The following is a 14,843-nucleotide window of genomic DNA, read 5'->3' on the forward strand; positions in this document are numbered from 1 at the left end:
AAAGAGAAAAAAAGTTATTTTATTTAATCCTTTATTCTATTTTATAATTTTATTTTTGGTTTGTTTATTGTTATTAAATGAATACAGACATGCAGCTGCTATTCCAATGAATTCCATAAAAAAAATACAGTTGAAATGAAAAACGCCAGAGGGACAACACATTAAAATTAAAGACTTTTTAAAAAAAAAAAATATTGTATTTAAAAGTTGTTGCACTAATTAAACCGAACAAAACTGTAGTGAGATTTACAGTATCCTCAGGTTTGTATTTGTTACAGTGTGACCGAACACAGCTGCGTCCCCTACAGGTCATCATTCATAATGAAAACGTGGGGACAAAAAATATACTCTCTGACTTTGTGTAATTGAGTATTCAATTATTTATCTACAGGTGTTTTCACATCGCCTTAAATACCAGATCACCACGAGCTTCACTCTATGGTTTATTTATAGTCTTCATCACAGCACTGCACACTGGAGCTGCTGCTGCACTGGATCGACGGTAGCCAATTCAGCACACAGCAGATTTACTTGAAAGTACAACGAGACTGGACGAGGTGAAATAAATATGTTTGTGTGCTGGTCATTGATATCAACTCTATAGACAAAAACCCGTACAGATATTTTAATCAACATTATGTTTTGTTGCTGTAAACTTTTCTACTATCTGTGAATTACCTTGTGAAGATGCACTACTGTTATTTCTTTCTTCTTTTTTTTTTTTTGAGAAATGTGTCAGTGGAAAGGTTTGAGAATGTGAACAAAGAGATGCAATAAAATACTTTTTCTAACAAAAAGTTTGGTTTCCCTTGGATTAAATTGAATGAAATTGTAGAGGGAAGGTGAGTGAATCCATGCACAGAGCACAGAGCACAGTAAAGTGTTTTTAAAATGCTGGAATGTGACGCAAATGTGGGTTCCAAATGGATTCATTATGAATTACACACATAGACACATATATGTATATATTTAGATATATACTATATATATATATATATATATATATATATATATATATATATATGTCTAATGCAGCCAAACCATTTAAAACACAAAATAGTTCATGATAAGTTTTCACCAAATAATCCAAATTCTATATATTTAAATGTTTGTTTTAATAAAATCAAATATTACCTGTGTGATATTAAACAACAAATACAAGATCATTTTCAACCTACTGTAACACTGACAGGCCGTGGTCCTGTCGTCAGTTGTGCTGGAGTTGTACTTATTTGTTAAAGGAAGAGCAGCACTTCATCAGGGCTGAATGTAGTGAGTTTCACTGAATACAGGGTTAAACAAACAGGTATTCATGGAAAAAAGGAGTCAACACACATGTTTATCTTGAAACTTTCCAGTTTTCCAGTTCCATCCAAAGGATAATATAGTATAAGGTTAATGACGCAAACAAAAATTATTATCTCTGCTGGTTGTAAAAAACTTTTTACCCAGAATTCCTTTAAGAACATTCAACCCTGTAATATATAATAATTTTAATACCTTTGTAAATAATTTTACAAAGGTATAATTTTTATCCTAACAACATTTTTTTAATACATATTTTCTGTCGGTGTATTAATCTTCACAAATGAATTAACAAAACTAAAATGTTCATTTTCGACGGCCTTGGTTGTCAGTGATGTTTAGGCTAATTCCTCGTTTAGTTTCCGTGATAGCTTCTTGTAAAATGTAGAGTGAGATTCCAATGACAGAATCCAGACAGAGTTAGGAATCACACCAACGTTATCTGTGCTTTCGGAAATGATGACGTGGAGATGTTGTTACGACTCTCTCTCAGCTGTTGCTCAGGCCTGGGAAAGCTCTCCCAGCGGCAGACGGCCACAAGACCACTGGCAAGATCCGGAAATATTTAAGATACAACAAACACTTCACCATCTGCCAGACTATCTTCACACACATACCGTGAGTCAAGACCCTGGTGGTTGAAACCATGTCAGGTCGGCTAACTGGGATACATTCTCATATGAGTAACAGTCTCAGTTTTCTTATGAGCTGAGAGGCTGATAAGATATCACAGCTAGTGCGGTTTCTAACATCTGTACTTTTGACGTTAGCGTAAACAACGTCTCTAAACAACGTACGTCTCAGATGTCAGGAGATTTATGGGGAAAAAACACTTTCTTGGGAATTTGAGTCTTATTGAGTCAGAAAAGAGGAAAGAGAAAAAAAAGTTAAAGACGTGACGAAGTCAAACATCACATCCCCTCAAGTCTGTTTTCAATTAGCCCGTCCTCCCCCACCCAGTCTGGGCCTCTCTCACCCCCTCCTCCCTCATGGAGAACTTTCAGTTAGAGCACATATGGGGAAGCACGTTTGATCTGAACAGGAAGCATGAGCAGGACTCATTCTGTCACCTTGTCTGAACGGCAGCACACAGCCCAACTGCAGTAGCTTCCTGGACATGTGAAAACCATCGCAGTCGTTACAGTGTTCGCTGTAATGATGTCTGTACTGACGTCATAATGAAAACAAGGTGACATCAAAAGGAGTGAAAAGGTGAGAGTTTGAGGATACTAGGATACAGCGGTGACTAAATAGCTATATATATATATACTGTATCTATACAATTTTGGGGGGTTTTTCTGCCTCTGTGATGGCAATACCAAAGTGCGTAGTGAACTGAACTGGCTTTTCTGCACTGTTACACCCTATTTGAAATAATGATATTACATAAAAACAGTTTGCAGTAAAGAACCCTGGATACTATAAAAAAAAACAATTTCCATTAGATCATATGGAGTCATTTGGACCAGAGGGCGTTAACCAGCGTTTATCTGACAACCTCACAGTGAGCTGCAGCTGCACACTCATGCTGCAGTCCTGCCATCATTTACTGGAAACGACGCAAAAACACAGTTTGAAGCTGCGTGCTCTTCCTAAAATGTTTGAAGTCACGCAAAGAAAAGAGTTGGCCGACATGTCACACAGTAAGTTAAACACAAGTTATAAATACAGGCACGGCTAAAGAACTCCCCAGGCTAATTTTAAAACAAAAAAAGAAAAGAAAACCTCTTCCGGTGATTTTAAGAATTATGAGGATTATTATTCAGGGATTCCCCATCAATCATCTCACTGTGAGTGAAATATGCACTTGAGGCGTTTCTCACCCTCACTTCAACCATCGTCAACCATCGTCAACTGTTGAGGTAACAAAGATAGGAGTGATGTGAGAGGATGATAAGTTGCTGCTAAACTGTTGAATGTTTTGTATCATAACTCAAACACAAACATAAAAGAAAAATAACCTCTCAAGGCTCCAGGCTTCACAGAACATTCACACCCTGCACACACACTTGTTGGAGATGAATCAGTCATCAGTGACCTTCCAGGCTCGACCTTCCAGGGTTGATCTGAAATTAACAAGACTATGGAGAAGGTTAAAGAGCTTTGTTAAGCAACTGGACATGACATTTTCTCAAGGAAAACGTTCCACCTCTCATCCAAGAGGCTTCTCCAGTCCTAACTGGTGGTGGACGAGATGTGAAACGAGAGTTTCTTCACATCCAGTTGCCTCAAAGAACTCTTCAACCTTGACCATGACCTGGATGACTGAGATTCTTCATAGACAAAACTTTGGGAGGAAAAAAACTCAGTTCATGTGGAACTGTAAATTAACCAATTAAAACAGGGGTTCTTAACCTTTTTTGACCTTTGACCATTTAATATTTACATGACGATTTAATTGAAGTCATTTTGTTTGACTTGTGAGGAACAAAAATCAAATCCACTTACAGTTCAAAAAGCAAAAGGCTGTATTTGATGAAATCGGAAAAAGGTAGTTGCACAATGGAATGTAAAAGGTTCTGAGTCAGATGCCACAGTTTTGAAATATTGAACTCCAACTAACAGACACATGTCACCAACAGTTTTGACATTTTGAACCTTTATCATTATGTCTTTGTCGAGTTTCTTTTTATCAGATCAGGTTTTCATGTCTTGAACCAGATCTGAAAACAATATTATTGAAAGACCTCCATGAATCCTATGATTACGATGATTGTCCAATTAAAAAAAAAACCTCTCACGTGTGTAGACCAGTGTTTCCCAACCTTTTTTGAGCCACGGGACAAATATATCATCAAGAGAAACCCCACGGCACATCACCAAACAAAAATCTCATGTAATGAAATATAATAATATTCTAGTTTAAATTTACTAAAAATCTGCTCCTGTTAAGTTTAAGACAACGCTCATATAGTGACAGGAATTGAAGAAAGACACAAAGATCTTCTTCAACAGTTCTGATTATCTTTTCTTAGTTTTAAAAACCACCTGCTGCCACCTAGTGGAAGAGGATTTAATTGCTCTGTCTGTCACGTATTCATGAATAAATAAAACATAGTTTTGGGACCAATTAAGTGACATTGGATAATTTTCCGTGGCACACTAGACAAATCAAGCAAGTCTAGAGAAAGAGCCTCAATATTTTCCATAATAACATTTTTTTAATTTGTCCTAGAACTTTTTATCCTCTGTTCTATATGTTGGTCTGGTAATGCACAGATCTTGAGAAATTTTCAGGGTTTTTTTATGTTGAATTTTAAATTGAATTTTGACTTTGTTAAATACTGCACCAACAAATGGTTTCTTCAAAGAACTATTAGACCATGATATAACAGCATCGTCAGCAAAAGGGTAGGAGTAACTGGAGGTGGCAGAAGAATTGTAATTATCTGATAAACAGTTTGTTTTAACGCAGCTTTCTCGTAGTTTTCTGTAGAAAAAGAAATCACTAGCTCTGAGAAATGAGTTAATTCCCTCAAGCATTGACCAAACCTGTCTAAACGAAAGTGGTTGCAGCTGAATTTCTTGTTATTAGGAAAAGGCAACTAAGGACAATAACCAGAAAATGGGAAAGATGTTTATTGCACAAAAAGTAGGCTTGAGATCAGTAGTCTTATGAGTTATGAGTCAAAACCTGAAATTTTTGGGATAGAATAACCTACATTATATCATGAGGAAATACGCCGATGACTCACATCCACCAGAGTTCTTTACGTACTTTAGGTCTGATTGCTATTATTCATCAGTTCCCTTTAATCCATTAACCTTGGTCTGAGCCGCTCAATGAGGAATAAAACTACAATGACACAGCGTGCTCCTGGTCCACACACCAACAGAGTTTCTCTCACCCTCAGTGATCGACCAATGTGATTCAGACATTATATCGCAGGGCTGTGTTGAGAGTTCCTGTTGGAAAATCTTTCACAATACATCAGCTCTTTGTCCTGGCAACCAAGCAACTCTTTGGAAAAAATACTTTAAGTCACTTGTTCAAATGACAAGTTGTACGTTGAGTCATGTCTGACTATATTTAGTTACTCCACGAGTGCTTTATAAAGGCAGCACAGCCCTGTCAGTGCACTCACAATGAGCTTGTTCCACCAGGGAGACATTGTTCCTGAAGTCTGGATCATTGGCTTCAATAAAGACAGGACTGTGTTTTTTTTTCCAGGTATACACATATACAGTATATACATATATAAATATATAAATTTCAACATATATATAAAAATAAATTAGGTGAATATATATAAAAATATATTGAACATGGTGCACTTACAGTGAAATGGTATGTGTATGTATAGATATATATATATATATATATATATATATATATATATACCCATACCATATATATAAATATACATATAAGGAGTTAAATAACGCCCTTGTGATTAAATGGTTAAGGTGGCGTCCTAATCTGGGACAGTTGCATATTTTACATTATTATTATATAAAGCATATAAATAAATAATATATAATATTATCTATTATTTTATATGCATTTAATTCAACTGTAAAAACTGAGATAAAATATTTAAAAAGCTGCTCTATAATAATAATAATAATAATAATAATAATAATAATAATAATAATAATAATTATTATTATTATTATTATTATTATTATTATTATTATTATTATTATTATTAAAAAATAACTTGTTCTTTTATTTTTTTATCTACATATTTGGTTGATGATGGGAGTTTTGGTGCGGAGACAGGACGTCAGTGGCTCTAAGAGCAGACTGTGACTCAGCTGTCTGATACAGTATCTTCTTGTACCTGGAACCAGGAGCCACAGTTCCAGCTTTGTAGTTAATGAAGCCAGAAAGGAGGTTCTGTGTTTCCAATTATAAAAACCAAAACAACAGTGTTCTTTGAGATAAATCACCTGGGCTTCTGTTGGCTCTGATTTGCTGGAAATTAGAAAAGATCACGCAGTAAACGTTTGGTTCCTTCTGGCTAAAGGAACGTACTGACTGTTGATGTTTCTTAGTTTTTAAGAAATGTGCATTTTTTTAAATAAAAGAAATTCAATGAAAATTAAATATATTCTAACATTCTAGTACTTTAAATAATAATATTAATAATAATAATAACTATTATTATTATTAACACTGACACTATAAACCTGCACAGGTGCCATTAGGTACAAAATAGAATCAGTTTTCAGTAAAGACCACAGACTACAGCACGAAGACCAACCTGAATGTACGGTGGGGAATGAGTGTTGAAAACATGCTACTGCACTCCATTACCTGTGAGGAAGCCAAGCAGCGTCTCTTCTTTTGGTGAAAGAAAAAAAGAATGATCAACCACTCAGGTGAGGCTAGTTTCACGACACGTCTCCCTGTGGTCAGTCAGGAGAGTATCTAAGAATTCATTGGAATCTGTTCTTTTTCTACGGCTTTTTGGTTTATGTTGATCACAAGTCAAACTGAGTGAGGTCAATTAAATCGTCAATTATGTCAATTAAATATTAAATGGTCAAAGGTCAAAAAGGTTAAGAACCCCTGTTTTAATTGGTTAATTTACAGTTCCACATGAACTGATTTTTTCCCCCCAAAGTCTTGTTAATTTCTGACCCTGGAACGTCGATCCTGGAAGGTCACAGATGACTGATCCGTCTCCAACATGTGTGTGTGAAGGGTGTGAATGTTCTGTGGAGCCTGGAGCCTTGAGAGGTTATTTTCCTTTTATGTTTGTGTTTGAGTTATGATACAAAACATATAACTGTCAATTTATCATCATCTCACATCACTCCAATGTTTGTTATGTCAGTTGACGATGGTTGACGTGACAAACGCATATTTCACTCACAGTAAAGAAGGAGGAGGACATTTGAAGTATTTGTTAAAAAATATTTTACTAAAACATTTACTTGAACATTTACATATATATGACATAACTGAAGAGAGCGAGAGAGAGAGGGAGAGAGAGAGGGAGAGTGAGAGGGTTAGCTAATGTTGGGCGCTTGTAGTACAACCGACTACCTGAAATAGCAGCATAGTACAATGTAACGTACGAATTTCTGCCCCCGCCCCCGTAAAACATCCACAGCTTAGAAATCGAGAGCTACTTGAAGGACCTTTAGTAATACGAAGAGCTGCCTGTTTGATACAGACTTCCCGAACAATGTAATAATAATATTAAGCTCTCGGACATACAGTATTAGCCACTTTTCTTACCATCGTCATTGCACTCATCTGAATATCATTACAAGTGTAACTGATTCAAAAAGTAACAGTAACAGTACCATTTTTAATCCCCTTGTTGACTAGACACCCATGGGGGCTACCACCAGGTAGGTGACTCGTCACGCCACTTTACAGCGGGGCAACTGTTACAGTGTTCCTCCCTCCTCAAAAAAGATCGTTTCCCCAGAATTAACTGAAGAAACTGAAACATAGTTACTTCAGGGGAAACGATCTTTTACGTAACAAAATATTCACTGTAACACAATTAACCAACCAGTCCCGCTGGGAAAAAGTCCCGCTGCCTTCACAAAGTTTACAAGAAGTTTAAGGGCAATTTAAGCTTCTTTTTAAAAAATGAGTATAGAGCCACACTGTGGCAACTTTGGGAATAACAATCCCCTTCTGACAGTCACAAAAATGTTATCCAGTGCCTGCATTTTTAAGGTGCAAGATTCAGATTGGAGTTGGGATTAGAATTAGGATCAGATTGGTGTTAGGGTTAGGGGCTCGGTAATCCATCATGGTCTTCGTGAAGTGCTCACCACAGACAATGTTTTCATTGTCACTGACTTCAAGGACCAATAGTTCTAAGAAGGACTACGATCCGGTTCTGTTAATGTAGAACACCACTCATAAGGGTTTGGTTGAATGAAGGGTATTTGGAATTTATAATCATATGAAAATGTAGTTTTGGTGATGTGTGTATTTACAAACTCTACTGCACCTGTGTATGTCTATGTAGTCATATTATTTTTAGAGGTTAACTGACATGGAAACATGAAAAACACACTTTAATACGTATATTAGAGATCATGTTTTAGCTGAACAATTGGGTTTAAGGTGGTATTAGCTGCAGTTTACCTGAGGTCACAGAGGTCATGAAAAGGTCATATAGAATTTAAAATATGCGTAGTTTAGGTGATCATCTTCGTTAAACAGTAAGACATGCTCTTTAAAATGATATAAAAGCCTTGATTTTATTTAGCGCTGCCTGACACAATATTGAGCTACAGTCTTGTGAATAAAGATGTACATTCTGCCCCCTGGTGATAAAAACAAGTAACACGGTATTCTTATTAATTTACCAATATGCAAATTTGTATTTCTTAAAGCAAATTAGCATGCACATATGTACTTACTCTCCATCTACATACTGCATATATATATATATATATATACACAAATACATATATTTATATGTATATTTATATATATGGTATGGGTATATATATATATATATATATATATATATATATATATATATATACCCATACCATATATATAAATATACATATAAATATATGTATTTGTGTATATATATATATATATATATGCAGTATGTAGATGGAGAGTAATCTTGGTTCTGCAATAACTCGAGTCTTTCCAGCTGCAGGAGAAATTTATCTTTTTTTTTCCACTAAGAATTTGAAAATATTCCATGTTTTATTCCTTACACAGACATTAACAGCCCCCTTGTGAGAGCTTCAAGGGCCAACAGATATTTCCAGGACATTGTGCCCTGAGCCCCCGCTAATTTCCCACCCTGCTCTCGATGACTTTGCTGTCATATGGTGGGTGAAATGGCACATGGCGCCACATTCGGCTCCCACTGTTCTCCATTACTTTAACCTCTCTCACTGAAATAAACATATAGCCGCCCACACAGACAGAAGCACACACAAACACAAACAGATCACATTCACAGGGGGGCCGCTCCTGCAGCATGAGCCCTCCATAATGATAACACTTAAGCCTGATCTCTGAGGAGTGGAGTAAAAGTGATGATATGCTAAAGAGTGACTGTGCTGCACAGGGTTGATACTAATACTGTCATGTGTGGGAGTCGACTGTCACCTTACATAAAAAAGCCACAGACTTAAAGAGTACCTCGAGGCTCTGTGCAGAGGATGTATAGGATGTGTGGAAATAAAACCCTGGCCTCAGTCTCCTCTTCAAATCCCGACTCTCAGCTCAGCGTATTTAAAGGCTCAGAGGAGGAGATTTTAAATGACGGAGGGTAAACAGAGATGAAGGATGTGTTAAGTAAATACAGCAAGATGCACTTCCTGTTAGCACTGTGATGTAACAGCATTACTGGTCCAAATATGTTGGGTAGGTAGACTGTTTTTTTAAGAGAATACCCAGAGGTCTTAGTGACAGGTGAAACATCTTTTACTGTGGGAGTTATTTTGAGACTTGTTAAAAAAAAAAAAAGATTATTTTACCCCAATCCAAAAGTGCAGCAAGAGAGGAAAGTTCACCAATAAGTCGTCTCTTTGTTTATATATATATATATATATATATATAAAAACAACTTGTGAATCACAAATCGACACTGGTGTTAATTCTTTATGAAGTTCATTAAGGTTTCTAAAAGGAGGCCTCCATTATTTTTGAATCTGTGTGTACGCTGTAGGATTCTTTAAAAGCAGTAACTTTCTTTATTAGATGGAGAACAGAAATCAGATGGAGCAGCAATAACTGGATGTAGTCCTCACTGTAGATGAAAAGATGGAGGGGAAGGGAGGGAAGGGGGAGGCATGTCTCACCTCTAGGCATTTTGGAAGCAGCTGCTGTGAAATTGTCTGCTGCTTCTGTCTGTAACCTCTCCTCATACACTGTGGCTAATAGATGGGAAGAGAGAAGAGGAGGAGGAGGGGGGGGAGGAGGAAGACAGAAATATTTGGTGAATTGTCTTCTTCAGGGCATCATTTCGGATTTTTTTTTTTTTTTACTCTCTCTCATTTCTGACCTTATTTAACAAGCATGAAGCTCTAACGACTCATTTATCTGTGCAGTTTGGTTTCCGTCAGAGCCGTACCAGTCATTTGTTGATTTTTTTTAAAATTCACTCTAAAAGCAGTGATCAGTTAACAGTTAACATCATCTCAACATTTGTAAATCATTCGGTCAGAATGTAACAGCAGCACAGATGGAGACTGTTACTCATTGTAACTGCACAGCTAAATTGGATCATTTCTGAACTGTTACTTTTTTTATGCTAAAGCCAAAAAAATTCCAATATAAAATAAAACTATTTCTGCTCCTGGTTCGTGTAACAACTTTGGATTTGAGAGACGAGCAACCCCGACTTCCTTTTTACTTCCCTCCCTTCTATTGTCTCCAGCCTCTGTTTCCTGCTGTATCAATGCAGCAGTTTTACTGCAGAGCACAGAGATGGAGTGAACCAGGAGAGGCAGCAGCAGCAGCAGCAGCAGCAGCAGCAGCAGTCAAGGTGGTGGTGGGAGTGGGGGTGGGCTGAAAAGAAGGGAGTACAGTACATGCAGGGATGGAGTGTGGGAGAAACGTCTGCAAGAAAACCCTGGAGAAATGAGAGTCTAGTCTGGTAATGTGGGGAAGACAGAACAGACAAGGCACCAGATAGAAAGAGAGAGGGAGCACGAAAAGGAAGAGAGAGTGAAAGAGAGAGAGAGAAAGTGGGAGAGAGAGGGGTGAGGGCTGGGAACAAAAGAAATGACAAAATCTACAGTGTGCAACGAGATGGAGAGAGTGCACATTTGTCCTGATGGGAGTTCAGAAAAGTAAAGTGGGGGAGAGAAGGATGCCCGGGTGAGGAGAACATGAAGTGAGGAGAAACACAGAGCGGAGATTGGAGAGGACACACGAGTGACAGAGGCAGGTGGAGAGGGAGAGGGACTACAAATCAAGTCGGCCGCCTCATCACATCCTGTATCCCCCACTCGTCTCCCGTCCTCCCCCTCCGCTCCCACCCCCCTCACTCCCTCACTCCCGGTGCATCTCCATGGCAACCAGACAGGGTGCCTAATACATGAACTTAATATATTTCCAATAGCAGGGTGAGCTGGGTACTAATGCATTCATCTGTCTCCACGCAGACAAGCCAATCAATATTAGGCAAGAGTCTGCTCCAGGACTGCTGAAGTCAGACGGCTGCTGAGCCCCCCACCCCACCCCCTCACATGGATAATCCCAAATATGTTCCTCCGTGTGTGTCTCTTATTGTCTGTTACATCACTGCAGGTGTGTGGTCTCTGAGTCGACCACATTTAATGTCTTCCTACAACAACAGCAGTATTCTCACAGCGTTTACAGAAAAATAAAAGCTGCTTCTTCGAGCCCAACATTCAGGACAGAAAACGTCAAGTGTTCCTTTGTACAACTGCCTGTAACATCTGTGGTCTTATTCTACAAAAGCCGAGAGCCACTGCAGAGTGGGTAATGCCTTTGCCTTACAGTTAGAAGGTCATTGGTTTATATACCCAGGAGTAACTGCTGGTGTCCCTCCGTTATTACAGGGTTTTACCTCAGTGCTTTGGTTCACTACAAAACTGATGTACCTGTTTATTCACCTTGAGTCGGTTTGACACCACTCTATATACGACCCTGCGACGGACTGGTTAACTATCTAAGGTAGATGATTAGCCCCGGGCTGACGGCTTCAGGGATCATGTCATTTTCTACACAATGTTCGAAATACACATTTTCAATTTTTAATCATTTTGGTGCAACATGACAGAGTTCTACAGTAGTTTTTTTTTCAATGAAAGTCCCTACCATCTGGATTTTACCCCAAACGTGCTGCATCACCCGTTGCACGTTTAGATGTGTATAGACGTGTTAAGGGGAGTACGCAAAATTATAGAAAATTAAAAACCCAATATTTTATTTAAATTTTAATAAGAAAAAGGTTTGTCTCCCCATTCGATCGACAAGAACATGAAAGAAATTGTTTTAAAATGAAAGACGTAGAAGATTAACAAACTAATAACAGATTGCAACAAATTTGTGAAAATATTTTATTTGACACAAGAATAAACAAGACAAAAAAAATAAAGAGACCACAATGATTGATTTTCCAAGATGATATTATTGAAGCGGGGTCACGACCCTTGGCTGTCTTCCTATTGGCCCTTGTATCAAGGGTTTAAACACAAAGCCAGCCAACAGGGTCGGCCCCCTGAGAGAGATCTGCTGCCAGAGAAAAGTCCATCGTTTCCTCCTCCAACCTGGTGAGTCAGGTCCAGGACACGACAGGGAAACTGTGGAGTCATGCAGCTGCAACACTAAGAAAACCAATGAAGATGGTGAATATTTTAAAGTAAAAATATTTCACAAGTTTCTTTTTGGTCCATCATTTTACTACCAGGTTGTTGAAACTGAATGCAGCCCTGTTCCCGAGGACCTCACCTGTGACCTGCTTTGACCTCACAGGTTAAGGGTCTCAGGGACAGAGGGGCATACTGTGAAATTAAAATACACAGAGGATGATTTATTACCCGGCAGGGCAGTGTAATTAAAAAATAAATCTCCCAATAGTTGAGCAGAGAGGTCTTAAAAAAGAAAAAAGAAAGAACGCAGAGTCACTGCACCCAGACAAAGACGTGACCTCATCTGACGCCTGGATTCTGCAGCAGTGGCCGCTGCTGTCCTGCTGCAGAACGAATGCAAAACTCATCAGCGCAATTAAAACATCAAAAAATATTTCTCTACATTTTACTCACTTTTGGCTTCGTTTAAAAAAAAGAAAAAAATTACAGGAACATTTTTGTCAAGTAAATACCTTCAACAGTGCAGCTGAGCAGATTGCGGCGAAGACGAAGTAAACTAAGGAAGAACGGGTCACTTAGGAGAGCTCAAATAATTTTGAACATAAAATTCTAAATTGTACTGACAAAAAAAAATGTACACAGATACATTTAAAACAGCTTTAAAAATACTTGGCAAAATGTATATTCTGTTCTTACATCCAATCTGGATAATATTTGCCTCCAGATTATTTTTCCTTTCTTAAATTACACTTTCTACACTTCATCTTTCAATTTCTTAGATCTTTACTGTTACAATCTTTGCTAGTTGCTTTGCAGTGGCAGTTTTTCTAGTCAAGGGATATTCTACTCACCTGTAACCGTAGAATATTTTTTCAAAGTTATGCCGATGGAGATGAAGAAAAACCAGGTGAAATGGGAAACTAGGACAACAAAGGCATTTACTGTCGGTCGTCCTGCAATTGAAGCAAAAACACTTCTCTTTTTGATAATTTTTTTAAATATTAAAAAAAAATATATATTTTTTTATCGAAAATGTATTTCATGAAAGATACCACCCAGTGGCAGACAGCGAGAATGACAAAGAGTCGATTCGGCCGTATGTTCAACGAAAAAACAGGATGTGAGTAAATTGAAATGTTGGGATGATTGATGACTCATTGGGAAATCTGTCACTGGAAACACGTTTTCATCATGTAAATCATCTTGGCATGAATATGAATGAAGTTACACTGGAGCTGCATGACGTTCTGCATCAAACTGAGCTGCACTGATGCACCCTGCCTGAACCTACAGGTTGCACTGACATGTGCAACAGGCCTTGGGATTAGGAATTAGAGGAAAATCCAGGTTAGATTTCATACAACAACCTATGGATGAATTATGGATTTGTCTGCAGTGGAGGTTGATTTAACATAAAACACCTACATTTTAGACGGTGCGGTGAAATTGCACCACAAGAGAGAAGGGGACATGTCTGGGCTGAACAGCTTCTCTGTAGCTGCAGCAGCAGAAGATGAATGAATTCTGTACGACGCCGTCGTTGCCTGACAGCTGCGACTTCTACTTACTCAGCTTCCTGGTGGAAAGAAAGGTAATTAGAATCAGTCAAATTGTTTCATCTGAGATTTACACGTAAGACGCCGGGGCAAGAAAGTGACAATTAAAACGAGATGAAAATCCCAATGTGAAACGCAGACATGACCTGTCAACAACACACGCCGCGGATGCTAATTAAACGGCTTTTCAATGTGTGCAAACACATCACAGCTAAGCCTGAAAATACACAGCAGGAGGACTGCACACATGCAGGCATACAGCAAATGGACAAGTTCGAAATGTATCACATCTCTATATAAAAATTTACATTTGAGCGTAGAATTTACATTCTGAGAGAAATAATGAATAAGAAAAGAGTCAATCACCGTATGTCAGCTCCTTTTTCTCTGCTCTCCTGCTCAGAGTGAACCTCTGCTCCTCATCAGCTCGCTCGCCTTCTCATGGTCTACGCCGGGGCCAGACACAGAGCCCAGCGGCAGGTAGGTTACAGACAACAGTATTGATTCCATTATTCTTCTCTCCACCTACCCACCTGACTAACATCGACATCCGTGCTGCTCCTCACCTTTTGTCTTCGCAGGGTTGCTGTTGCAGACACGGCTGCAAATCTGGGAAAATGAGAGAGAGGGAGAGAGAGAACAGACTCTTTACTACTGCATTTACATGCCTGCTCACACATCACAGAAACAGGCAGACAGAACCCCCCCCCGCCCCCCCCCCACCCCCCACACACCCCCACCCCCCACAACAAC

General features: G+C 38.4%; 1 long non-coding RNA gene across 5 annotated transcripts in view; it reads right to left on the reverse strand.

The window, feature by feature from the left end:
• Nucleotides 1–9,966: 9,966 nt before the first annotated feature.
• LOC103388530 (uncharacterized) overlaps nt 9,967–14,843 on the reverse strand; it is a 25,778-nt gene continuing 20,901 nt past the window's right edge. For 3 of the 5 annotated variants that reach the window (XR_003051605.1, XR_003051606.1, XR_003051604.1), the window contains one exon: nt 9,967–14,699. This is a non-coding gene — a long non-coding RNA (uncharacterized LOC103388530). The remainder of the gene's footprint in view (nt 14,700–14,843) is intronic. The other 2 variants (XR_003051607.1, XR_003051608.1) reach the window with 2 other exon arrangements.

Source organism: Cynoglossus semilaevis, chromosome 13, assembly GCF_000523025.1.
Source record: "Cynoglossus semilaevis isolate Cse_v1.0 chromosome 13, Cse_v1.0, whole genome shotgun sequence".
NCBI lineage: Eukaryota > Metazoa > Chordata > Actinopteri > Pleuronectiformes > Cynoglossidae > Cynoglossus > Cynoglossus semilaevis.